The sequence below is a fragment of the Pogona vitticeps genome, chromosome 4 (assembly GCF_051106095.1).
Source record: "Pogona vitticeps strain Pit_001003342236 chromosome 4, PviZW2.1, whole genome shotgun sequence".
NCBI classification, from domain to species: Eukaryota; Metazoa; Chordata; class Lepidosauria; order Squamata; family Agamidae; genus Pogona; species Pogona vitticeps.
This window is the reverse complement of record NC_135786.1, coordinates 225,775,440-225,802,326: the sequence shown is the minus strand read 5'-3', so window position 1 is coordinate 225,802,326 and position 26,887 is coordinate 225,775,440. Positions and strand designations below refer to the sequence as shown.

Sequence of the window (26,887 nt, the reverse complement as noted above, 5' to 3'; positions counted from 1 at the left end):
CGCATGGATTCGATCTTACAATTGCTGGTCTTCTGATCTTGCAGCACAGAGGCTTCAGTGGTTTAACCCGCAGCGCCACCACATCCCCTATTAAAAATATAGTATAGTACAATATAATGTGCCCTATAAGAATATGTAATCAAACACAGTTGAGATTAGTTTCTGTGTGATTCTGACTTCAAACTTCATTGCACTTAATCCTGAAATTTAAGAAACACAAAGTGCTGAGGCTGTTTATATACTGTGCAATCAATTGTCCCTTGAAATGTGTGTAAAAGCAGATGCAGGAAAGTCATTTTTGTCCGCATATTCTCCAGCTTACTGATATGAGCTCGTGTTGTCCAGTTGTGGCTAAACATGCGTAACACATTGCGCCATTCACACTGTCAGTTCAGGGTTGCCATGGGGATGAGTCAAAACATTTCCCCCCTTCCCAGGCTCTCTTCTCCACAAAGGGAGAGCTTGAACGATTCTCCTCCGCCTTTCTGGCACAGAAAGAAGAAGCACTGTGAGGGAAGATTAATGGTGACACTGAGATGTTAATGTTTCTCAGGCAGCTCCATGCTCCTTTGAGGTGGGCCAGTCAGTTTCTGAAGGCTTCTAGCAAGGGGAATGTGAATGGAAGCCACTCCAACGTGAAACTTTAATGCCGTTATCTCCTGGGATAGGCGTGGAGAATAAAGCTTCGCAAAGCTCTCTCTGCCACATACCGAACCCATTAAAACTCAAGGGGGGAAACCCTCGCTGACACCCAGCTGGATCCTTTGCATCTGTTTTCTCCACAGAAACAAAACCAACGGGCTTGCCTTTCTGAAGCTGAAGCAGGATTCCATGCCTAAGAAGTGGCCCAAGGGCAGCTGGAGACATTCTGCTGCCTGAGGCCAAGGATAAGGTAAAGGTAAAGGTTCTCCTTGACAATTGTTGTCCAGTCGTATTTGACTCTAGGGGGCGGTGCTCATCCCCGTTTCCAAGCCATAGAGCCAGCGTTTGTCCGAAGACAATATTCCGTGGTCACATGGCCAGTGTGACTTAGACACAGAACGCTGTTACCTTCCCACCGAAGTGGTCCATATTTATCTACTTGCATGTGCATGCTTTCGAACCGCTAGGTTGGCGGGAGCTGGGACAAGCGACGGGAGCTCACTCCGTCGTGTGGATTCGATCTTACGACTGCTTGGTCTTCTGACCCTGCAGCACAGGCTTCTGCGGTTTAGCCTGCAGTGCCACCACGTCCCTGTAATGTAGGATAATGTAGGATAATGTAGCATCTCTCATATCTGTTCTGTGTACAGAACAGAAGACGATGGGATAAGGAAGTGGAATCAACATTGTTCAGTGCTCACTTCAACCACAGCAACCTAAGACACAGCAGCAAACAATTTTAGGAATTTTAGAATAAGCTGCAAGAGCTATCTCCTTTCAAGAGAAGGGAAAGGTGAGGATGCTCAGAACGAACAGCAAGGGGCTACCATTACTGGGAGCTACATTAAAAATATATGTATTTGCAAGATCTCATTTAAATCACAGGTGATGTTGGACTAATGGTGTAGTGGAGTTTGGGCGCACAGTGCCAGACCTCCAGGACTTTCTTGTTAGCAAAAGCTATGATGCCATGTAGCTGGCTGGATAGCTCTGTGGTTTGGCTATCTCACTGTGGAGCCAGAGGTTGGGAATTTGATTCCCCACTGCGCCTCTGGCAAGTAGAGCCAGTCTACATGGTCTTGGCTACACAGTCCCAGGATGGCCCCAGAAGAAGGGAATGATAAACGACTTCTGAGTATTTTTCACCTGGAAAACCCTGAAAAGGGTCACCATAAGTCAAGTCAAAAATTGACCTGAATGCACATCATAGTCATTATATGATACCATCTTCCACTTCTTCAGAAGCTTCCCTCAGCTTAATCTCTCAGTAGCTGAGGAAGGAATGGCTTTTTCCAACAACAACAACGTATTTTTGTTGTAAATGTGTTTGAGGGTGCTTTGGTCTTGGATGAGTAATTAAAAGCAATTGACTTTATAAAAGACCCAATTCTGGTAGAAATGAACTAGTTGAGTTCATTTGTGCATGTGGATTGAGCCATCTGCCTCCGTGATTCAACTCTCCTTATAAGATGGAGAGAACTGAGCAGTGAGTAATGTCACGCGCTTAGACCAAGTCCAGGTTAAACTCTGTACTTTAAAAAACAGTGCAGAATAATAGAACATTTTAGGAAGGAAGCTGAAAAGGTTCAAAATCAAAGAAATTGATTGCATACTCATAATGTATTTTATTTTCATTTAGGGACTGCTGGGTAAAGCAGTTTAGTTCAGTCTCGTAGACAGAGTGGTAACTCCCTTAAATTCTCCAGTTATCAGACCTCACACAGGTTTGAAACTTTAGGCTAATGAGGCCTGTCTTGTGGCAGACAGGAATTAGGAGCAAAAAGCATCCTTTGGGGGAAACATTTGAGCATGACTCACTGCCAAGCCGTGGGTGTAGACTTGAGGCCTGCAGATTAGCCTAGTCTCTAGTCTCTGTTTGCTGAAAGCACACCCTCATAACGTCAGTGATCCAGTCTGATTAGCTGCTTGACATGCTAGGAGAAATCTCTGCCTATCTTCTAAACCATTTCATCAAGAAAGTTCAAATGGGGGTAATTTAAGCAGAAATAAGAGTGTATTTTGCCTGGTGGAGGTGATCAATCTGAGTTCAGGTCAATGAAAGTTAATGACCACGGTAGAGGGGTCTTTCTCCTCCAGTCCACAAGCCACTCATGGTCCAGGTGATAACTCTGGACAGCTAATGTCAAGGTTCTTGGCCTCCTTCCTGGCCTGTCCACACTGAGAATTTGTTCAGCTTTCCTTGCATTCATGAAATCAGTACTATATCTTGGTGTCCATATGACATAAGGCTGAAACTTAGGTCAACAGAGTCGAAGCGGGATGCCCAAAAAAAAAAAAAAAAAAAAAAACAAAACAAAAAAAACAAAAAAAACCACAAAAACACACCTTTATCTGTAAAATACTTTCTCTCTCCCTGAATTGTGGTGCCTTTTTCTTCTGTTCCTTTTCAATTCACTTAATGTGCAATATATTTAAAGATTTGCAAGGGAGATCATCCCCCAAAAGAGTTAAGGAATATACAGAAAAGAGGGGAGCAGAATGCAGGAGATGAATAAAGCTATAATGGAGCAGCCAATAAAGGAAGATGAGCGTGAGGAAATAATAATTTAAAAATAGGTAAGACACCAGAAACTGATAGATTGGAGCCAAAACATTATAAAATCTTCAGGAAAATGTTGGTGTCTAAACTAAGGTCCCCTTTTTAAGAGAACAATGGAGGAAAAAAACAATCATTATTTTAATTTGTAAAAAGAATAAATGCTTCAGAGACCAATTTCTCTTATAAATCAGGATACAAAGATATTTATGGCAATACTAGTGAAGAGAAAGAATAATTTTATTACTATGTATATTAAAACAGATAAAACGGTTCTTATGACTGGAAGGCAAATGGCTGACCTGACTAGGGGAGTGTTAAATGTGGTAAAAGGAACACATAAACAAAAGGTTAAGGCAGGTGTTATTTCATGCGATATTTACAACACATTTGATATGGTGGAATGGCCAACATAAAAATGGTAATTAAAGTTTTAGGGTTTGGTAAATATTTTCAAGGAGTAATTCAACAACTATATTCAGAGAACACTGCAGCAATACAAGTAAATAATGGTATACTTGTTTAATGCTTGTTAAATATCATAATAAGGTACTGTAATGCACTCTACGTGGGGCTACCTTTGAGATTGGTGCGGAAGCTTCAAATGGTGCAGAATGCGTTGGCCAGACTTCTCACTGGGGTTAGAAAGCATCATCATATCTCTTCCACTCTGGCTGCCCTGCATTGGCTGCCTGTTCGTTTCTGCATTGCTTTCAAAGTGTTAATGATGGCATATAAAGCCCTAAATGGTTTAGGATCTCAATATCTAGCGGAATGTCTCCTCCAACCTAGATCTACCAAAATCACTCACTTTAGCCAGGATGGATGGCTGAGGGGCCTAACGCTGAGGGAGGCCCAGAAAGAAAGAACAAGAAAGTGGGCCTTCTCAGCAGTGGCCCTTTGCCTTTGGAATAATCTCCCCCTAGAAAATTGTATGGCATGCCTTCCCTCCTGTCAATACTTAATTTATCGATTGCTATCTCTTTTGTATTATTGTTGTTGCGATATTTTATATTGTTATTATTTGTACTGCTGTTAGCCGCCCAGAGTAGACTTTGGTCTATATGGGTGGGGTTATGAATGAATGAATGAGTGAGTGAGTGAGTGAGTGAATGAATGAATGAATGAATGAATGAATGAATGACTAAATAAATAAATAAATAAATAAATAAATAAATAAATAAATAAATAAATAAATAAATAAATAAATAAATAAATAGAAAATATTTCACTAGGCTGAGGGACTGACTAGGCAGGGATGTCTCATTAGTCCTGTAATGTTCGCTTTAGTTACGGAACTACTAGAGAATGCTATTAGAGAAGATAAAGAGATTATATCAGTTTTAAAGATATAATAAAGATTAGTTTGTTCATTGATGATGTTTTATTAACAATAGAGGTTCCTTTAAAAGCCATGGAAAAGGTAAAATTGTATGTAAAAGAATTTGGTGAGATAACTTGTTAATATATAAATTGGTATGAACTGGAAATGTTGATTTTTAATTATAATAAAGAGGAAAGAGATAAAATTGAAAAAGAATTAGATGTTAACACATCCAAGTGTTTAGATATAATTATTTCAAGTAATTTGGAAAGATTGAAAGAAGAGAATTTTAAAATATTGAAACAAGTAATCAATAAGTGTGAAGATATAAAGAAAATAGGATTATCATGGTTTGGCAGAATTACAGGATGCAAAGTGAATATATTACATAAGATTAATTTGTATTCATAATATTACCAATAAAGTTTAGTGAAGAAGAGCTAAAGGAATGGCAAAATATGATCAATAAATGTTGTAAGAGAGACAAGAAGTCTTAATATGATGAGATGGTATAAATCTCATAAAAGTGGAGAGTTAGGATTTCCTCATTCAAGGCTATTTTATATTGCTAATCAGTTAAGACATATTTTAGATATTATATCTCAGTCTAATAAGCTACTTTGGCTAAACTTGGAAACACAAGAATTATATGTGAATTTGCTGAATAGTCTCTTCATAGAAGATAATATAAATATAATAAAAGGGAAGAAACTAAAATCCCTTTCTTAGAAATATTATAACATTTTGGAATCGATAGAAAAACTATTTATTTCACCAGTTTCTCCATTATGTCATTATGACTGAGAAACACCCTGAAAATCTAAAAAGATTGACTGAAAACTTACAAATAAAGGATTTTCAAAATTAAGGATTGCTTAGAAAGAAGGCTGAGCGCTGAAGAATTGATGCTTTTGAATTGTGGTGCTGGAGGAGACTCTTGAGAGTCCCCTGGACTGCAAGGAGAACAAACCTATCAATTCTAAAGGAAATCAACTCTGAGTGCTCACTGGAAGGACAGATCCTGAAGCTGAGGCTCCAATACTTTGGCTATCTCATGAGAAGAGAAGACTCTCTGGGAAAGACCCTGATGTTGGGAAAGTGTGAAGGCAAGAGGAGAAGGGGACGACAGAGGATGAGATGGATGGACAGTGTCATTGAAGTGACCAACATGAATTTGACCCAACTCTAGGAGGCAGTGAAAGACAGGAGGGCTTGGTGTGCCCTGATGCATGGCATCGTGAAGAGTCGGACACAACTTAACGACTAAACAACAACAAAAAGAAAAAATAAAGAATAAAGATCAAATAAAGGAAGTTTCAGGTCAAGATGAAATATCCTGGTTTAATATTATTCAGTTAGAGCAACGAATAAAGAATTGGATTAAAAAAATACGAAATGTAGGAAACTTACAAAATATAAGAGATAGGAAAGTGAAGGTGATAGTAAGATAATGAAGGTTATGCTGTTGGAAGAGGATTATCAGGAAGACATAATCAAATCGTTATGGGAATTTGACATGAGAGAATAAATAAGTTCCAGTGCTTGGAAAAAATATGGAATAACAGAATACTGAAATCAATCTCAATAACAATAAAAGAGATTTTATATAAATTAATTTGGATATGGTGTTTAATGCCCATGAAACTCAATCAGATAGACGATAACTGCTTGGAGGAGTGCTGGAGAGGATGCCAGAAAAAAGATATTTATTTTCATATGTGGTGGGGATGCGAATATAGTACAGTATACTGAAATTTTGGCAACTTCTTTTCAAAGAAATAAATGAAATAATCAACTTAAACTTAGATGTATGTCCCCAAATAGCACTATTATCAATACTGGAAAAAAGAGGCAGGTAACTGGACAAATAGAGAATTCGTTTCGAATTTGCTAGTAACGGTGAGAATGATTATTGCTAGGAACTGGAATGGTTAATCAAATCATATTAAGTGAATGGTACAGGGAAGTTTGGGATGTAATGATAAATTTACATGTGATATACTGTAAGAGTTAAGAAGCGGGTAATTGGCAGAGATGTGTTTCTAGACTTATGGGGAGAATTTATTAATTTTGTATTAATAAAGGCTTAACTCAAGTGTCTATACAATTTTGGAAAGGGAAGGGGGCTTCCCAAGGGTAAATAGTATATTCAGCTTTTTTTTCCTAACAGCCCCAGTGGTGGGGTACAATAAGCATGTAGTTTTTCTTTAGGATTTTCCTCTATTAGATGGTTTAATATTTCGGATGTGTTATTTGTTTGAATTTGTTAAAATTTGATAAACAAAATTAATAAAAAAAATATAGTCCCAAACACCTGCAGAGGACAAATTGTCCTATTGCCAATGGAACATGTTATTGTTGTGGTGTGTCGTCAAGCTGGAATTGACTTATAGTGACCTTAATAGGGCTTTCAAGGTAAGTGAGATATTTAGGGAGTGGTTTTACCAGTTCTACTCCCCGAGTGAGTTTCCATGGCTGAGCAGGGATTTGAACTCTGGTTTCGAGAGTCCATCGCTCTCTTTCGGCTGAGCACTGCTGTTGATTAAGAGCCTGTTATTTTTCATGTTCCTGGTTTACAAGTCCTGAACCTTCTCTCCAGCGTCAGCTGTTGCAAGAAACCGGATACTGTGCTACATGAACTAAACACAAGGTGCATTCGCCGATACAATCTATTGTTTAGTACAGCAAGTGCAGTGTGATATGTAATATCTGCTGGAGACATCTTTCCATGGGAGCACATTATCTTGGAAATAACATTGGCCAGGTCTTCCGAAGGTTGCTTTCAGAGACTTGATTGTAGTCTTCTCAGTGTCAGAACTGGGCTGTGAAAAATTCACTTTGAAAGGCTTTATGGCTTTCAGCTATTGAAAGGCAATCTGGGCTGAGACTTGGCACAGAAAGATTGTAATGCGGGTTTACTCAAGGGAAGGGAACAGCTGCAGCCTGTTGGAAAACAGAATACACTTCCTATAATTTTACACAGATGATCGTTTTGCTGCAACAATTGTGATTTTTTTTTAAAATGGTGCTGTTGAAACAGCAGATCCAGGTGAGATACCCCAATTCCATTATAGAAGCTATACGGGTTTAGATGGTGAAGCATAGAATTTACTGTACTGTTCACTGTCTTTCCAAAACTTGCTCAGCCAGTAAGGAGTGGGGAAGGATTAACCCCTCTCAATCTGATCCATAATTCATTTTAGGAGTGGGGAGAATTGATTCATATCCCAGCGATCCACTGGATATAGATTAATCTAGAGCTGTATTCATTCATGTGCATTCATGTATTAAACTAGCTGGATAGCTCAGAGAATTATGGGTCTGGCTGTGGAGCCAGAGGCTGCAAGTTCACTTCCCCTCTGTGTCTCTCAAGAGAAGGTCTTTCTTTCTTTCTTTCTTTCTTTCTTTCTTTCTTTCTTTCTTTCTTTCTTTCTTTCTTTCTTTCTTCATTCATTTATTCATTTATTTATTTATTTATTTATTTTATTTTATTTATATGTCGCAGACACTACCCAAAGGCCTCTGGGCGGCTTACAACATTTAAAGTACAATAAAAATTCAAAACAATTAAAATGCAATTTATATATATATATATATAAAAATATAAATTTATTTATATATACAGTATATATAAATTGCCATTGGACCCACAGCTAATATTATTTCAATTAAAATAATTTTAAATTTAAAATTAAAATCAATTATTTCACTACATCACACCTTACTAATTTTTGTTTTTCACTAATTGTTCTCTGCTGGTAACTGCCATAAATTCACCACAGTGTAATCCACTTCCCTATAAATCCTATGTATGAACTTTGTAATAATTAATTCCATGCTGTCAAGTCAACGTAGAGTGACCCTTTCCATGGGTTTCTAGGTACAGAGTGTGCAGACATGGTTTACCATTCTCTTCTTCTGGGGTTGCTGTGGGATTCTGCAGCTTGCCCAAGGCGCCTAGAGTGGTCACATTTGACCAGATAGGCAGGGTATAAATGAAATAAATAAATAAATAAATAAATAAATAAATAAATAAATAAATAAATAAATAAATAAATAAATAAATAAATAAATAAATAAATAAATAGAGGATAGAGTAATGGACTAGGATTGAAAAAGCCTAGGTTCAAATCCCCAACCAAGCCATGGAAGCTCATTGGGGTGTGGAACCGTTAAAACCTCTCATTAAGAACTTCGTGGCACAGTGGTTAAACTGCTGTAAAGGTAAAGGTAAAGGTTCCCCTTGTCAATTTGTCCAGTTGTGTCTGACTCTAGGCGGCGGTGCTCATCTCCGTTTCCAACCCATAGAGCTAGCGTTTGTCCACAGACAATCCTCCGTGGTCACGTGGTCAGTGTGACTAGACACAGAATGCCATTTATCTTCCCACCGAGGTGGTATCTATTTATCTGCTTGCATTTTTGCATTTTGCATGCTTTTGAACTGCTAGGTTGACGGGAGCTGGGAAAAGCGATGGGGGCTTACTCCGTCGCGTGGATTCGATCTTACGACTGCAGGTCTTCTGACCTTGTAGCACAGAGGCTTCTGCGGTTTAACCCACAGCGCCACCACCAAAACTGTGCTCACGACCTGGGGTTCGATCCCAGGTAGCCGGCTCAAGGTTGACTCAGCCTTCTATCCTTCCGAGCTCAGTAAAATGAGTACCCAGCTCGCTGGGGTGGGGGGGGGGAATGTGTAGCCTGCATAATTAACTTGTAAACCACCCAGAGAGTGCTTGAAGCGCTATGGGGTGGTATATAAGCAGCACACTTTGCTTTAAATATCTCACTTACTTTGAAATTAGGGTCATTAGAAGTCAGTTCCAACCTGAAAACGCATACCAGTACCAGCAAAATAAAAACGAAACAAGATTGGCCTAATTTTTGCAGAGAGCCCGAAAATCAGGGGAAAGTCTTAGAAGGGCATCTCAGCATGGCAAGGCTGAGAAAATGATGGCGAATGAGAAATTTTGCAAATACTTGTCACATCCCTAGTCTTTACATTCAAAGCCTGAGATCTCTTACCAGAGATAGGAAAAGTTACTGACAGACAGACAGACAGACAGACAGACAGACAGACAGATAGATAGATAGATAGATAGATAGATAGATAGATAGATAGATAGATAGATAGATAGATAGATAGATAGATAGATAGATAGATAGATAGATAGATAGATAGATAGATAGATAGATAGATAGATAGATAGATAGATAGATAGATAGATAGATTTTCCTCTTTCTGTGCTTACCACATGGATAAGCATTGCGATTTCTAACAACATTATTTAGTTGTTGAGAACAAGTATTTTGTTTAAGGTACAATCTCTGTGCTTTTGAATGCTCCGCAAGGACATCCCCCAGCTTTGTTTAATTTTCTTTACTTTACCTGATGTCCCACTGTTCAGCGCCTAAACAAAAGACCTCTCAACCAGCTCTAGTGGAGCAATTTCCTGTGACATTCATCATGGTGTTTTCCATCTGTCTGTTGGCTTTTGTGGTCCTGACAGTTGTTTGAGCTCAATTTTTCACAATCTGGCTTGGATGGGACCTTCATCTCCCCAGCTCAGTAGCTGGGTGGGCCTCAAGAGATGTCCATTTCCTTCCTCACGTCTTTCTACTCAACAGCTCCATGTACTGTTGCTTTCCCTCTAAGTAGAGATCATCATCATCCTCTCATCATTATCATCACAGAACTTCAAAGCTGAAAGAGACCCTAGGGATCTTCAAGTCCAGCCCCTGTCAAGGGGGCCCAGTGGGGAATTGAACTCCCAACCTCTGGCTCCACAGCCAGAGACCAAAATCACTGAGCCAGCAGTTCATTTCTGAATGGAAGAGAAAGCACATGGTAATTCATGCAAAGCACATATTTTTCTTCTTGTGTGTGAAAAAAAAACGAGTTGACAAAGGAGTCAGATATGAGTCACTTTATTTGCTAAAGTGCTCTCTCTCTCTCTCTCTCTCTCTCTCTCTCTGTGTGTGTGTGTGTGTATTTGTTTTTTTATGGTTAGTCCATTAGACTCTCTCAGCCTGACCTACATTTATGTTCTGAAGATAATGAAAAAGACCAATATATGCCACCTTGAAACTCATAGAAGGAAAGGCTGGGATAAATGTAACCCCCCTCCCCCCCATCTCTGGTATCACTTTCTAGATGTGGAAAGTGGTGTGTTTGCAGAGAAGAGGTCCCAGCCTACAAGGGTCCTACACACGAGCCAAATGAGGTTGTTCGACCTGTGAGCAGAAGCTGTTCTTTCACAGGGGGCATCACTTGGCATATGCAGAAAATGATGTCAGGAGGGAGGGTGATTGCCTCAGAGTATGGTCAGTAGGACGATAATGGTGGTAATTACTAGTATGGGGTCTCAGGATATCTGTGAGGCTGCTGAGAATTTTTTATTGATTGATTGATTGACTGACTGGATTGGATTGGATTGGATTTGTACCCTGCCCATCTGGCCTATAAGACCACTCTAGGCGGCTAGACCACTTGGCACCAAGGCTGATTCTGAAACTCACCCACTCCCATTCTCATGACATGATGAGGAAGATTTGTAAATCGTGACTAAAGTTTGGCTCTGTAGGTTTCAGCGCTTTGAATATATGGAGCCTTTGTGTTGTTGTAGCAAAACCTGAAGGATCAGATCAATAGAAAACACATGCACACGTGCTGTCAAGTCGATTCAGAGTTTTCTAGGTAGAAAATCCTCAGAAGTGGTTTACCTTTCCTTTTTTCTGTGGGTATCCTTGTATTGCACAGCTTGCCCAAGGCCACACAGGCTGCCTCTACTCACAAGAGGCCCAGAGAGGAATTGGACTCCCTGCCTCTGGCTTTGTAGCCACATCCCTAAACGACCGACCAGATAGGCGGGAAATAAATAAAAAAAATATATCTCACTTGGCATATGTAAATCAGCACATGATCACCATGACTTCTCAGACCGATTGATTTATTTTATTTCTGACCTACAGTACATTTATTTTATTTGTGATCGATATTATAATTCTGGGAAGACTGAGAGTTTTGGAAGGATAGAAATGTGTCCAAGTACAGCAAAACCTGTTTAACTGGAAACCATATCCAAACACCATGGAATCAGGATGTTGACACAATGCAGTTTAACTAGAGCTTTGAAAATAGATAAAAGAAATGGAATAATGGGTCTTATATGATAGGGTAGTCTGTGTGCTGGAAATGGCTGAGCATCTGATGAGCAAATCTCATTCTGGGAGTTGAGCAAAAAGAGAGCATGCGGAAGAACGGAGATAATGGAATATTCCTGAAATTTGCCTCTTTCTTGCCTTTCAAGTTGTCCCCATCTATTTATTTTAACAGTGTTATTATAATTTCAGGTTGCCTGTTGGACTATGAAGTATCTCACTAATATTCCTCCATAGATCATCACCCCCACCTCTCTCTCATAATGATTTGTGATGTTCAAGGTCCATGAAAGATTTACTCAAACCTGAACATTGATAAGATTTGCTCATCAGATCCTCAGTCGTTTCCCACACACTGACTACCCTATCATACAAGACCCATCATTCCATTTCTTTTATCTATTTTATCTATGATTCTCTCAGATTCGTGCTGGGTTGACTGGAGCAGAGGAAGAGTTGTTAATTCGACATAAAGTTATGCGTAGAGTTGAAGCAGTCCATATTTATATTTGATGAGGTTTAAATAGAAATAAATGTGGACAATTGGGAATGTCTTAAACTGTAGGGGAAAAACTGTAGTTGATATTTTTCTGTCTTTCTATCTTTATTTTATTTCATTTCAAATATTTATTTTCAATAAAAACATTTTCAGACAAATTTCACAAAATTTCTGAGACTTGTGCTTTGGTTAAATTTCAGGGGTGGAAAAAAGAGGTGCAGAATCAGCATCCTGATCTTCGCAACATACTTTCCCTCACCCCACCCAACCCCCAAAGTTCTCTACCTTTTCTAAACTCTCAACTTTCCTCAGGTGACAAAGTTCCTCAAACAGAAACAAATAAATAATTCTCAAAAAGTCATGTTGACCCTGGGTTGGCACTCTAATGAAGGCACAACGTTAGGATTCAATATTTTACTGATCTATATCTGCAAATTAAACACCGTTGTCTTCCTTTTCTCTTTTAGGCTCTGTTCATCTGCAAAACAAAAAACAAAACAAAACAAAACAAAAAGTAAAGTAGCACTTCAAAATTGTTTTCTTTAAAAAGCAAAAACTGCCATGGGAATGGGCAGAACAAGTGGGCCTGGAAACATGTTTATACTGGCCTCAGGTGGTAGGCCAATTCCCAAAGGGGTCACCGCCTACGACAAAGTGAATGTTCCTATGGGGGGGAATGGCGGATTTATGGGGGGCACACAACCAAGATGCACTATGGGGGGAGATGTAAAAAGGAGGGTTCAGTTTATCAAGATATGCCCTCATATTCCTTCTATAGCAGGGGTCCTCAACCTTGACCCTCCAGATGTTCTTGGACTTCAACTCCCAGAAATCCTGGCCAGCGGAGGTGGTAGTGAAGGCTTCTGAGAGTTGCAGTCCAAGAACATCTGGAGGCCCAAGGTTGGGGACCACTGTTCTATAGGACCTGGACAAACTGTCATTCAAAGTCAGTCCCCATCAGGATTTTACAGTGGGGTTTCGACTTACGAACGGCTCGACATACAAACGTTTCGACTTACGAACCGCTCTCATAGGAATATATGGACTCGACTTACGAACTTAGATTCGAGTTACGAACTCTTTTTTTCCCTTTTTTTTAAAGCTAAGTCATCTTAGGTTAAAAGGAAAAAAGAAAAAATATCCCCCTCTAGTGGCAGAAGGCAGAATAGCAGCTTCCCATTAGTTTCTATGGACGAAAAGAGCAGATACGGATTAAATGGTTTTCAATGCATTCCTATGGGAAATGCAGATTCGACTTAAGAACTTTTCGACCTGAGAACTGCCTTCCAATACGGATTAAGTTCGTAAGTCGAGACCCCACTGTACTCTGAAGCAACTGAAATCATACCAGTCACACTGGCAATTTGCAGCTAATTAACAAGGGGTCGGTCACGTTTGCAACCAGACACATGGGCAGCACTTTGTTAGTTAGAAACAATTAGCTGCTACAACTAACGTGCTTTCATATACTGTGGAGAAAAAATCCAACAGGATTGGACAAGTATTTCTATACTAAGTTAACTAAGGGCATAAATATGATCAATGAAGGGGGGGGGATTTTAGAGAACCTCTCCGCTCAACCTATTCAGGAGTTCACACTCCACTAATTAATCCCAGATTCTGTTCATGTGGTGCTCTTTGTTGGTGGCAGGCAAGCTGAGCTGTTCTCTGTAGGCATAAGCGATCTGCTAACAATGACTTCATTTACTCTTTTAACTTACTGTGCAATAGAACCTTCTTCAGCTAATAAATCTTGCCAGCCTTCTTTAACAGGAGTCTCATATTGTGACATAAACAATTTAATTATAAATGTTATGCCTTCAGCATATCTTGAAAGCATGGCTGAAACAATAAATTCAGTATTTTGTCCCAGAACCATATTTCATTTCTTTTCTATAATTTGAATTATTCAAATTGGGTGCATGTATATACACAAATAGTTAAAACTTAACTTGAGCAGTTTGGTAAAGGTAAAGATTCCCCTTGACAATTTTTGTCCAGTCGTGTTCGACTCTAGGAGGCGGTGCTCATCCCCGTTTCCAAGCCATAGAGCCAGCGTTTGTCTGAAGACAATCTTCCGTGGTCACATGGCCAGTGCGACTTAGACACGGAACGCTGTTACCTTCCCACCGAAGTCGTCCCTATTGATCTACTTGCATTTGCATGCTTTCGAACTGCTAAGTTGGCGGGAGCTGGGACAAGCGATGGGAGCTCACTCCATGTGAGTAGATTAATAGGGACCACCTCGGTGGGAAGGTAACAGCGTTCTGTGTCTAAGTCGCACTGGCCATGTGACCACGGAAGATTGTCTTCGGACAAAATGCTGGCTCTATGGCTTGGAAACGGGGATGAGCACCGTCCCCTAGAGTCGAACACGACTGGACAAAAATTGTCAAGGGGAACCTTTACCTTTACCTTTTCAGAAATGAAACAGAGCCACTGATTATTTTTTTTAAAAGAAGAGTGATTGTTCCTATGTTATCTAGACAATTTCCCAGGTATACGGAAGTGTACAGTAGGACTCCCATATCCACAGAACAAGATCCATAGTTATGTTGTCCATGGCTACCACTGCTGCAACCCAGCCTACAGTGTGACCCGCATATACCTCCTCCTCTCGCCCTTCCCCCCAAATGGGTTTGCTAATATCCACATTTTCAGGCATCTGCAGGAGCCCTGGAAGATGGGGAAAAGACACCTTTCTTTCCCCACCCTTTTGAGTTGGGTTGTAATAAATATTCCAAGGTGGTTATGAGAAATTTGTTCCTCTCCTTCCATTGAAACCGCCCCTTCCCTCCTGAATTTTGAAGAGCACAATGATGAGGACTAATAGATTCAGTTTAATTAAGTTGTGAATGAAGTTGGGCATGCACTAAGAAAAGGGGCTGATTTAAGCCTTTATTTCTGCACTGCAGTTTTTCCAAAAATTAAGTCCACATTACCATTACGAGGATGCTCTTGACAGCATAAATGTAATCAAATGTTCCTCATTCTTATTAATTAACATTTAACTTGTTGATGCTTTCTTAATTTCCCACTAATTTTCCCATACCTGGAAATGTAAGCTGGGGAGGCTTGTGGACCAGGGCTTGGGAGCCTTCTCCAGAATTTTGAGGATGTGCCATCCCACCAAATCACAAACCATCTATGACTACAAGGGTCCCATGCCAAGTTGGCAGAAGCCCTGAACAGGTGTTTTAGCAAACAGATAGGAAGGACCACAAAAGATGCGAGGCTGGAAATCCCGTTCCTTGCAGCACCCTGTGTAGGTTGGATGGCATGCGGGGGGAGCTTGGCTGCATTCTCTGACATCATCAGATCCCTGGCCAATGGGACAGGTGGACTCTTTGTCGTGATTTGATTACAACCCTTGGAATACATTTCCAGGCAGCATAACCATGGGGAGAGATCATCCCCAAGCACTGGCTGAGACCAAGACTAGATTTTTGCTGTTCTCTTTTCATGCACAGGGATGAGGAGCAAAGCCAGAAAGGACCTTTTGTCTCTCAGATTAAACTCAGCAGGAATTCCAGATGTTTTTGTCCCCAGCTTTAAAGTGTGAGATTAAGCTTCAACTCTGCTTGTATGTGTGCATATGTGCGTAAGTCATGCACACACATTTACATATATGCATGCACCTGCATGTAACTTTCATAGAAGAAACACTGAGTTGTAACCTACTGAATCAAGCAAGGTTACTGCACGAAACCCAATCTCCCAAAGATTCCAGCTGAGGCATATGCCAAGCTTGGAAAAGCTACTGTTTGAATGGCAGAAAGCCCCAACCAGAATTTTCAGGCATATGGAGTACTGTATGTACGTGTATGTGCATATATCTGAACATGTGTAGTCATGCAAAGTTTGTTACTTTCGACAGAAGAGATGGCAGCAACAGGACACCACTGTTAAGCCACCTTATTTCATGGATACGTTGCAAGCAGATGCGTGTTTCAGATTAATTGCATTTGGAACATATTTCATAAACAACAATGCCCAGAAGTGCCACGTGCAAGATTCAGCTTATAATGTGCCACTCATTTTTAAAAATATTGTCTTAAGAAGTAGAGTTGGGGACGAACCGGAAACTTGCTGGTTTGTGATGGTTCGTGGTGTGTGGCTAACCACAAACCGTGTATCACAGACTACCATAACCCCATCCCACCCCCGGAAAAACAAACTGGCTTGCAATTTGCAGAACAAAGCACCGAGGAGAACAAAGTTTGCCGCTTTCTTTTGCTTTGGCAAAATGGGATCCCCGAATCAGATCACGGACTGAATGGCCAACCAACTTGGTTCGTTGTTTTTTCTGGTTTGAAGTTTGGTTCATGCCCATCTCTATTAAGGAATGCTTAAGAGTAAGGAATAGCCCTTTCCATTGCCATTGTTTGCATAAAGCAGCTGATAAGCTCTGGAGCAAGGATTGTGCCACTCGGAGAAGGGTAAATGCAGCTGCTATCTCACTCTTGCTATTACACAAACATTGTATCATCCTGCAGTAAATCATCATTAACAAATTTATGGAAGCAAAACTGGAGATAAGGTAAAGGCAGACTTTATCTCCTCATGTGTTTCATATTAGGGAGGGGGGAAACCTCTGTGCTATCTACCGCAGCAAACACATGTTTTCCCTTGCATTTTCAACCAGTAATTGTGCGGGTTTTCTCATGTGACGGATCTCTTCTTGCTGTGAATGAAAATCTCTGACTCAAAGTCCCTTCCTCTTATTTCCAGGCCAGACCTGAAAACAAGGAAAGGTTGGGGGCAACTCAAACCCTGACTAATAGGGAGGTACAAATTAAAAACATCACAGACAAGGAGACAAGAGAGAAAAGATGAAAGTAATGGAAAAGACAAACATACATAGCAAAGGGCAAAATGAGAGTCCTTTCAAGTCATCATAAACTGCAGGGAAAGGGGATTTCTGGGGGACCCATTGACAGCTCATTGAGGCTGTTTTTCTTCCAAAGATAAAAAATTCAACTTTAAAGCATGTTTGACTCAAAGGTTATTGCAAAGCTTATATGTGAGAGGATAGAGGTCAGAGCTGTTCAGAGCAAAAGGTATAAGAAAAACAGAAAAAATCAATGTAAATGTGCCATATGTTTTTTTTTTACACAAATGCACTTGTTCGGAGCTTCTAATGAAGCTGGAATTAATGGATCCATAGTCTGTACTGCTCACCCATTGCTTAGGAAGCAGAGCTTTCCAGCAGATGACCATGAAGCACAAAATTATGTGCTATTTGCTGGCAGAAGAACACACAGAACTTTAAGATGCTGCCTGTTTATTTTATTTTATTTTTGTGGAATGACAGTTTCCAGAAACTCCCATTCAGTATGGACACTAGGCAAACTGACTGGGGAATCTGGGAGTTGTAAATGTTGGAGCTAATAGCTAACTGTTGAGCTAATACATACCCCCACTGACATGGTATTCTCCCTCAGACAGTTGCAGGAGAAATGTAGGGAACAACAACAACCACTCTTTGTGGCCTTCATAGATCTCACAAAGGCCTTTGATTTGGTTAAGAGGGATGGCCTTTTCAAAATACTTCCCAAGATTGGATATCCACCTCGACTCCTTAACATCATCAGGTCCTTTCATGAGATAATGAAGGGCACTGTATTTTTTGATGGCTCAACATGTGATCCCTTTGACATCGGAAGCGGAGTGAAACAGGGCTGTGTCCTTGCGCTGACCTTGTTTGGGATCTTTTTTGCTGTCATGCTGAAGCAGGCCTTTGGAACTACAACAGAAGGTGTCGCTCTCCAGACTAAATCAGATGGGAAGCTCTTTAATCTCTCTAGACTAAGAGGGAAGACAAAAGTCCAGCTGAAATGCATGCGGGACTTCCTCTTTGCCAGTGATGCAGCTGTTGTTGCCCACTCTGCTGAAGACCTCCAACAACTCATGAGTCGTTTAGCAAGGCCTGCCAAGACTTTGGACTAACAATCAGCCAGAAGAAAACACAAGTCATGGGCCAGGGCGTGGACTCACATCCCTCTATTACCATCTCCACGCAAGAACTGGAGGTTGTTCATGATTTCGTGTACCTTGGCTCAACGATCTCTGACACTCTCTCTCACTAGATGTCGAGCTGGATAAATGCATTGGCAAAGCAGCTACCATGTTCTACAGACTCACAAAGAGAGTATTGCTTAATAAGAAGCTGATGGCATATATCAAGATCCAGATCTATAGAGCCTGTGTCCTGAGCACACTCCTGTACTGCAGTGAGTCCTGGACCCTTCATGCACGGCAGGAGAGGAAGCTGAACACATTCCATATGTGTTGTCTCCGACACATTTTTTGTATCACCTAGCAGTACAAAGTTCCAAATAGAGTAGTCCTAGAATGAGCTGGAACTTTTAGCATGTATACAGTACTGAAACAGTGACATCTACGTTGGCACGGGCATGTCGTGAGAATGGCTGACATTCAGATTCCAAAAAGTGTGCTGCTTTTTGGAAAAAGATCTCCTGTATGTAGAATTAGTGCTGGGAAAGCACCCCAGAGGGAGACCACAGCTGCGATACAAGGATATCTGCAAGCGGGATTTGAAGGCTTTAGGAATGGACCTCAACAGATGGGAAATTTTGACATCTGAGTGTTCAGTCTGGAGGCAGGCCATGCATCATGGCTGCTCCCAATTTGAAGAGACCCTTGTCCAGCAGGCCGAGGCAAAGAGGCAGTCTGTTGTTGAAAGTTGTCATGTTTGTCAGTTTGCTGTTTGATGTGCTCACAACTATAAGAAATTGTTTTTAGTCTTTCTACTGTTAATGTTTCAGAGTGAATTATTGAGACATTGATGCCAGTTAGAGAGAAAGGGAATGGGCTACTCTGGAGAACTTTAAGCTAATCTGCTCTATGAATCTCTGTACTTCTGCTTTGCAGCTAAAGGAATTTAACAGAACATTCTGCAATAGTCATAACCACACTCTAATTCTTCCAATCTCTGCACCATGTCATAAAATTCACTATTGGGCCAGTGGAACCCAGATGCTATTCTGTGGGTGGTAGTCCTCATTTTGGACTACAGTTCCCAACTGAGCCCACTGAATTTTTGAACTTTCTGACAGACGGATAGGCGGCTGTCATGACTGGTACCGGCACTTAACATCACAGGCTGTGCTATTTACAAATATTCTTTTTCTGCACAATATGCAGAGGAAAACTTCATCCGTCAGCAAAAACAAATGCCTGGTGGAAGTATGAGTCAAACAGAAGTGTAACAGTTTATATAATTAACAACAGCAAATAGTTTGAATGAGGCTGTTATTGCCAAATAGCATAGTGTGCGGCTTCCATCTCTGTTTCTTTGCTGTGCTGAAAATTGTACGATGAGCAGCTAACTCAAGGGTGCCTGTATGCAGGGGTGCAGGCTTAGCCCAAACCAATTTGCTACCTGAGGCAAAGGCATATATACCTACATAAATGTTTGTACACAACTGTGGTGGCTCTTGAGCCTTTTTACTTACTTTAACACTAGCAATGGAATTGAGTCCTCCATGATATCAGAGGGCGGCAGAATGGGTGGTGAAGCCGTTGTTGTTGTTAGGTGTGGTGCGCTCCAGTTGCCACTGGATACTTGCAATATGATTTTGAGGTGAATTTGTATGGCAAGAAAATGGCCAAGATTCAGGAAGCATGTTTGGGAGGCTACCATATATATGTGGCAGCCTCCCAAACATTTCTTCCTGAATCTTGGCCATATATATATGACGCCTTACAGTTTCAGCACACTGGAGCCCGTAATTCCACATTGCTGTAGCAGAAGGCCTTTATTTATTTATTTATTTATTTATTTATTTATTTATTTATTTATTTATTTATTTATTTATTTATTTATTTATTTATTTATTTATTTATTTATTTGATTTATACCCCGCCCATCTGGCCTAGAAAGGCCACTGTGCTACAGCCAATTGTCTGAACAGAGGGCCTGTACGATCCTCCTCGCCTGAGCAGAAGACATGATGTGTCACAGCAATCACAAGGCTTTTCCAACCCCACCCAACAACAATAAGAAATCATATCAACAGCCTGAAAGGGGAGGGGGGAGAGGGAAAGGGTGGAATTCAAGAGCTATCCAAACAAAAATCTGACCATATTTCACTCAGCTAAGGTTGAGTCCACAGATTACTCTTCTACCATTGAATCTGGAGTCATTGGAACTGCACTTAGAAAACAATTTGGGTGTGTTGGAGAACCAGGCGGACTCCACCGCTGAGTCAAAGCTTATCAGAAGGCATTGTTTCCCCCGAGAATTTCTTTAGTTGTTTTCTTTTTCTCAGCCGTCCCCTGTAGGAAAATGATAACATTTTAAATATTTTCTCTAATGTCTTAAAATGACACTGCTCCCTTTTTCAAAGGCACCACTCACCTGGAATGAAATTTACAGATCTAATGGCCATCCACACTTGGAGTATTTAACATCTAAAAGCCTGCCTTCCAATCTTTGCTTATCAGGTACTCTTGGGGCAAAGAAGATTGCCACCTCTTTTCCCCCCAAAGGCTCCTTTTCTTTAACAGTTATAAGGAACGGTTAAACAGCAATACAGCAGGCAGGCAGAAACAATTAATAATAATAATCATTCTCATCATCTTAGAACCGCAAAGCTGGAAGGGACCCTATGGATCATCGAGTCGAGCCTCAACATGGTTCTCTTCATGCTGGAAATAGTGGTATCTTAGTTACTTCAGGTGCTTGCACATTTCATTCAGTAGAAATTTACCAAAATACACTAGTTTCTTCATATATTCAACAGGAACAACTTGACTTCTGGTTTTCTTGTTTTTTAACTGATTGTGACCGGCAGATCCAACCATACCTACAGGAAGTGCTCGGATGAGTGTGAGAGGGAATTCTTAGTCATCTTGGGGTCTTTTCAAGGAGAAAGGCCGGGTGAAAATATTTTAAATAAGTAAATTTAAATAAATCTTGATTCCTTTTTGTAAGTGTGTGTCTCTCCCTGTGGGTACACACATACACAAACATGTACACACACGTATGCACAAGGCACACTGTGTGGAACTAGAAGTCAAAGGCCATGCTTTAGGAAAGACTAACACGATAAGAAGCAAATGGTGAATGGAAGCCACATAAGGCTTTGAAGAAAGTTTATCAAGGAAAGCCCTGTTTTTTTTTTTACAGTCAGGGAGAAGCAAAAGGAATGAGTTGAAGCAGATGTGCTCGCCTGGAGAAAAGTGATGTAATCTACCAAAAAAGTTGGGCCGACTGCAAAATACCAAAGTGTACAAATGTATGAAGCTGGGAAAATAAAGTTTTGTTGAAGCGGGGCGGGGGGAGGGGTGTGGCAGAAAAATGAGGAAAGGAGATTGCCGTGTTTCTCATCAAAATGGAACACAGGTTTCTGAGGGCTTTGGTCACTAATGTGAAGAGGATTCAGAAAGGCAGGTCATAAAGTCAAATGAAATCTCTCTGGAAACACTCAGGGTTGATCTGTGCACATGATCGCCTTGCATATTGGCCATTACAGTTGTCACCTGGGTTATTAGATTTGTCTAAGCAGCCAGATCATGTTCAGGCAGGATGTAGCCAAAATGAGGGTCTACAAATACAATAATGTTTAGAGTAGGACTAATAAAAATAGAACAAAGTCGCCCCTCTCCCCCATCCTAGTTGGTCTGCTAGGACACTGGTTCTTAACCTTGGGTTACTCAGGAGTTTTGGACTGCAACTCCCAGAAGCCTTCACCACCAACTGTGCTGGCTGGGGTTTCTGGGAGTTGCAGTTCAAAAACATCCGAGTAAAAAAGGTTAAGAACCACTATGCTAGGATAATATTTGCTGGATATTGATCCACCTCTTTCTTAAAAATCAGATAATTGGCATGGTGTAAATCCAGTTATGGGTGTTGAATTGGGTTTTCTGGTCTCGAGGAATTGCTAGGCTGGCCCAGACCTCCAGGAAGGAAGAGAAATCTCACAGGAAATGATGATGGAGGATGGTTTTGTTTTCCAACAAGAAAAACAAACAAAAACAACAGAGAGAGAGAGAGAGACACAGAGAAAGAGAGATTGGGGCACCTTAAAAACTAATGGTTAAATTTTAATATGAGCTTTCATGGAATAGGGACGTGGTGGCGCTGCAGGTAAAACCGCAGAAGCCTCTGTGCTGTAAGGTCTATAGATCTTCAGCTGTGAGTTCGAATCCACGCAACGGAGTGAGCGCCCGTCGCTCGTCCCAGCTCCCGCCAACCTAGCGGTTCGAAAGCATGCAAATGCAAGTAGATTAATAGGGACCACCTCGGTGGGAAGGTAACAGCATTCCGTGTCTAAGTCGCACTGGCCATGTGACCACGGAAGATTGTCTTCGAACAAAAGGCTGGCTCTATGGCTTGGAAACGGGGATGAGCACCACTCCCTAGAGTCGAACATGACTGGACAAAAATTGTCAAGGGGAACCGTTACTTTTACCTTTTCATGGAATATACCCACTTCTCCAGACATAGTGTGTTTAAAACCTAGATTCAATTCTTTAAACAAACAACTTTCTGGTTTATGAACATGGGGCATTGTGCTTCTGTATCCATGATTCAAAATGCCAAGAAAGGGACCAGTATTGCTGAACAACATCATGTTCATTTTGCCAGCCAAAAAAACCAAAACAAAACAAAAAGGATGCCAAGCTTTACATAGCAAAGGGCAGCCTGAATTTTGACAACATCAGTGCGAGCAATCAAGGCGGTCCATAGGATGCCCTCTTTTGCTCACTAGCATTCACAAAGTGACAACACAGAAAGGAAAATCGCAGAAGCTGGCCCTTTTACATCAGTTAAGCACTTCTCCGCCAAACACAAAGCAATTGTCAGGGCTGTTTTTCAAAGTGGGGCGGGGACCCCTATAATACAAAAGAATGGAGAGCTTAAAAACAAATCTAAAGAGAAACATTTCTCCTTGCACCAAAATTATCCCTACAGCTGAGAAGAAAGCTCAAGAAGCATTTTGGAATCTGCATTAAAAAGGGCGCTTTTCCCATCAAACAACTTGTGAAACTACAAAGAAGGGGCCCAATATGTATATCACCAGTTTATCTCCTCCTTCCCCCTTCTCACCTGAACTTTTTCTGGGTTTGGGAGATGCTGGGCAGTTGCAAGAAAACAGGGCTGGCAACTAGCTTGGACAACAGAGAGCAGATGATGGACTCAGCACTGATTCTGGATGTCCAGGTCTCAGCAACTGGCCACGAGTGTATTTGCATAGTCAAAACTAATCTACCTGGCTGTGCTCATTTCTGCAGAGTCTGATCCTGGAGATGGTTTGGTCCTGTGGCTTCCCACCCCCAGTAGAATAGTGAAACACCCAAGATTTGACAGAACAAGGAGAACACATGCATGCAAACAACATATTAGCAAGCCAATTAAAAGAAAAAAGCATTGAAAAGTTGAACAAATGGAGAGGAAGCCCTAGAATTGCTACTCACAGAGGTATCATTTGGTCTAGGTTAAGTCTCGTGACTGTACACAGAAATAGATGGCTCCATTCAACCGAGAAGCATGAGATGGGGGGTGGGGGGGGGAGAAGAAAGATGAAAGAGGACAGAAATCCTCTTTGATCTGCTCTGCTGTCCCCTCCTCCACCACAGGGTTCCCCATACCCACCCATGGATCAACTCACTTTGTTTTCTGTTGATATCTGGCATGGGAACAGTGACATGTATCTCATTCTGAGCTTTTAAGTGTGTTTCGTCTGCTTCTCCACAGCCTGCTAGAATGCTTCCGTTAATGTGGGTCCCCAAAGAAGCCTATGTGGAATAGAGTGTTACACACACTGCAAAGGGATGGATGATGAAGTGACAAATTACTGGCTTCTCTGTTTGCCTTATTCAGGGATGAGCCACACAATAACAGGAAAACTCTTCAATAGACTCCTGGGATAAGGCCGTTTGCAAGGTGGAACTTGGTGGGAGGGAGAGTGTGATTACTCCTCCTGGCTTTCTCTTGCACTTCTTTATTGTTGTTGCCATCATCCTTATTATTTGTCTCCTTCAGATTAAGAGATTGTGGATCCGCCTCTGAATTCTGCCATCTTCCCAAACAGCAGATCATGGAACGAACGCTTTAAAGCTGTCCGAGGCACCTGATGATAATGATAACGGCGGCGATGATGATATTGTGCAGCTTCCCAGTGCAAGCTTGCTAGGATGCATAGATAGCTCATGATCAGAGCAGGGGAATGCTGCTCTGAAATTTTGGGAGGTAGAATAGCATTCTCAAGGGTCATCTGGGACTAATTTTTTAAATGAATATTCCAAACACAATTAGAAATGTTGCAAGGATTTGCATTTTTAAAAACCACAGGCAACAAATCAGCAATCAGAATTTGAACACATTCCAGCTGGATATTTTCATTTAAAATCTTTGTTGCAGGGGCTGATTGGGGAAATGTTCTGCAAACCTTCTGCGTTGACTAAGTGCAGAATTTGGATTTATTTCCCCAACCTTGTCTTCATAAGTCCAATATATAGAGAAACCCAACAGTGGAAACAAATAAAACTTGAAAACCCTAAATCAGGGCCATTAAGGCCTATATTTCTGCTGATGGAGAACAGCAGCTTCATGCTTCACCCACTCTCTTTTTCTCCTGCTGAGAAATTATTCTTGTATAAGATTAATTTCACGCAACCAAATTCATGTCAGTTTTAGTCTAGTCTTTAATCTGCAGAAGATACAGCTGTCAAAGAGGACCAGACCAAAGTGGAGATGCTGATAGTTTTAACATATGAAACCGTACTTTTTAAGAACACAAACAAGTTTACAATGACCTTTTTTTTTAAAAAAAATGAAGATTTTAAAAATAATTAAATTATCTCTATTTTTAAAAAATGCAACAACAAGAATTGCATTGTATCCTTTTGCAGAACTTATCTTCTCATAATTCCTAAGAAACCAGGTCTCCTGTCTTTGCATTTTCGTATTCTCAGACTTGATTTCGTTTTTGTGCCCGAGGGTACAGGGATTTTAGTAGGGGAAAACAGATAAATAAAACCCACAAAGCCGAAGAGAAGCTGGACAACTGAGAAAACACATGTTGCTTCCTTAAAACATCAGATGGTTTAGTCTTCCTACTGGTGCGACCTCGGTGTTTCAATGTGAAAAATTTGATCTTTGTTTATTGAGCTAATGCAGCAAAACCTGGAGATTTCTGACCGAACTAAACTGCTAGGTGGCACTGGGAACTGGTTACATTGCCTGCCAGCCTGTACACCAGGAGTGGGCGATAGCAGCGTGCCAGTTCACACCCCCCCCATACAGTTTATTTAGATGTATGCCACATCTTGCAACATAGTTTTGTTTCAAACCATGCACAAAATCAAATAAATACAAGAGGTATAATTACAGGGATGATGCATCCTGGCAATCAAGTCATCCACAATTCACTTTAACTGTTTTAACAAAATAAATAAATAAAATCTGTGCCAAAAATGGCTGTAGAATTTCTTTTAGGGCTGATAGCAAAGCTGTTTAGTGGTATTTTCCAGAATTTGCACACGTAATACAGTGGTTGAAATCCTGTTGGTAAGTGTAGTAAATCACACTAGATCAGCTGTTCCCAATGCGGGGGCCATATGCTCCCCTTGGGGGCCCTGGGACATTTGAAAGGGGCCACAGATTCATCTGTTCATGTTGTACCGTTGTTTGCACCCAGCCAAACACTTTCCTTGTCTGATGGGAACCTTCAGCCTGAGAAAAGCTCCTAGAAGGACCACAGTAAAATAAATAAATAAATAAATGAATGAATGAATGAATGAATGAATGAATGAATGAATGAATGAATGAATGAATGAATGAATAAATAAATAAATAAATAAATAAATAAATAAAACGGTTGAGAATGGCTTCATTAGACTAGGTTCATTGAATCAGTCGGGATTTGGTGAGTTGGCTCTTATGTAGATTCCACTGATTGAAATAGGTCTACTCTACTTGTGATAGAGCCCGGAGACAGTGGAAGACAGGAGGGCCTGGTGTGCTCTGGTCCATGGGGTCACAAAGAGTCAAACACGACTAAACGACTAAACAACTTGTGATTTGCTTTAAGACCAAGATCATCCACACTATCTTATTTCCAATCACCATGTATGGAAGGGAAAGCTGGATAGTTCAGAAAGCAGACATGAAAAAAAATGGATTCATTTGAAATATGGTGCTGGAGGAGAGCTTTGAGGGTACTGCCAGAAAGATGAACAACTAGGTCCTAGAGCAAATCAAGTCTGAACTATCTCTGGAAGCAGAAATGTTGAAACAGAGGCTTTACTCCTTTGGGCACATCATGATAAGGAAGGATTGTCTGGAAAAGACAATAATGTCGGGAAAGATGGAAGGCAGAGGGAAAAGAGGAAACCCATATACAAGATGGATCAGCTTCCTAAAGGAAGCCATAGCTTTGAGTTTGGAAGAGCTGAGCAGACCTGTTGAGGATAGGACATTTTGGAGATGGCTCATTCATGGGGTCACCATAGGTCCGTTGCAACTTCATGGCACATAAAAACAACAATTATAAGGAGCACAGATTCCATGAGTGCTGAAAGACACCAGGTTGTTAAAATAGGAACTTTCCACGCCTCCCATAGTGTGCACCTTCTCTTGCTTCATTGTGTGACCGGTCACCGAGAGATAAACATGGACTTTGTCTGGAAATGACTCGGGCATAAAGCTCTGCTGCTGGAATAGCATCTCTGGGAC

At 40.8% G+C, this 26,887-nt stretch overlaps 1 long non-coding RNA gene across 2 annotated transcripts in view; it reads right to left on the bottom strand.

Annotated features, from left to right (window-relative positions):
* Positions 1 to 26,887, bottom strand: part of LOC144588583 (uncharacterized) — a 97,884-nt gene that overhangs the window by 59,508 nt on the left and 11,489 nt on the right. Inside the window, exon 2 of one of the 2 annotated variants that reach the window (XR_013544198.1) lies at positions 11,528 to 12,658. The exons of the other annotated variant lie outside the window; for it this stretch is intronic. This is a non-coding gene — a long non-coding RNA (uncharacterized LOC144588583). Of the gene's footprint in view, positions 1 to 11,527; positions 12,659 to 26,887 lie in introns of those variants that run through there. 2 annotated transcript variants of the gene reach the window in all.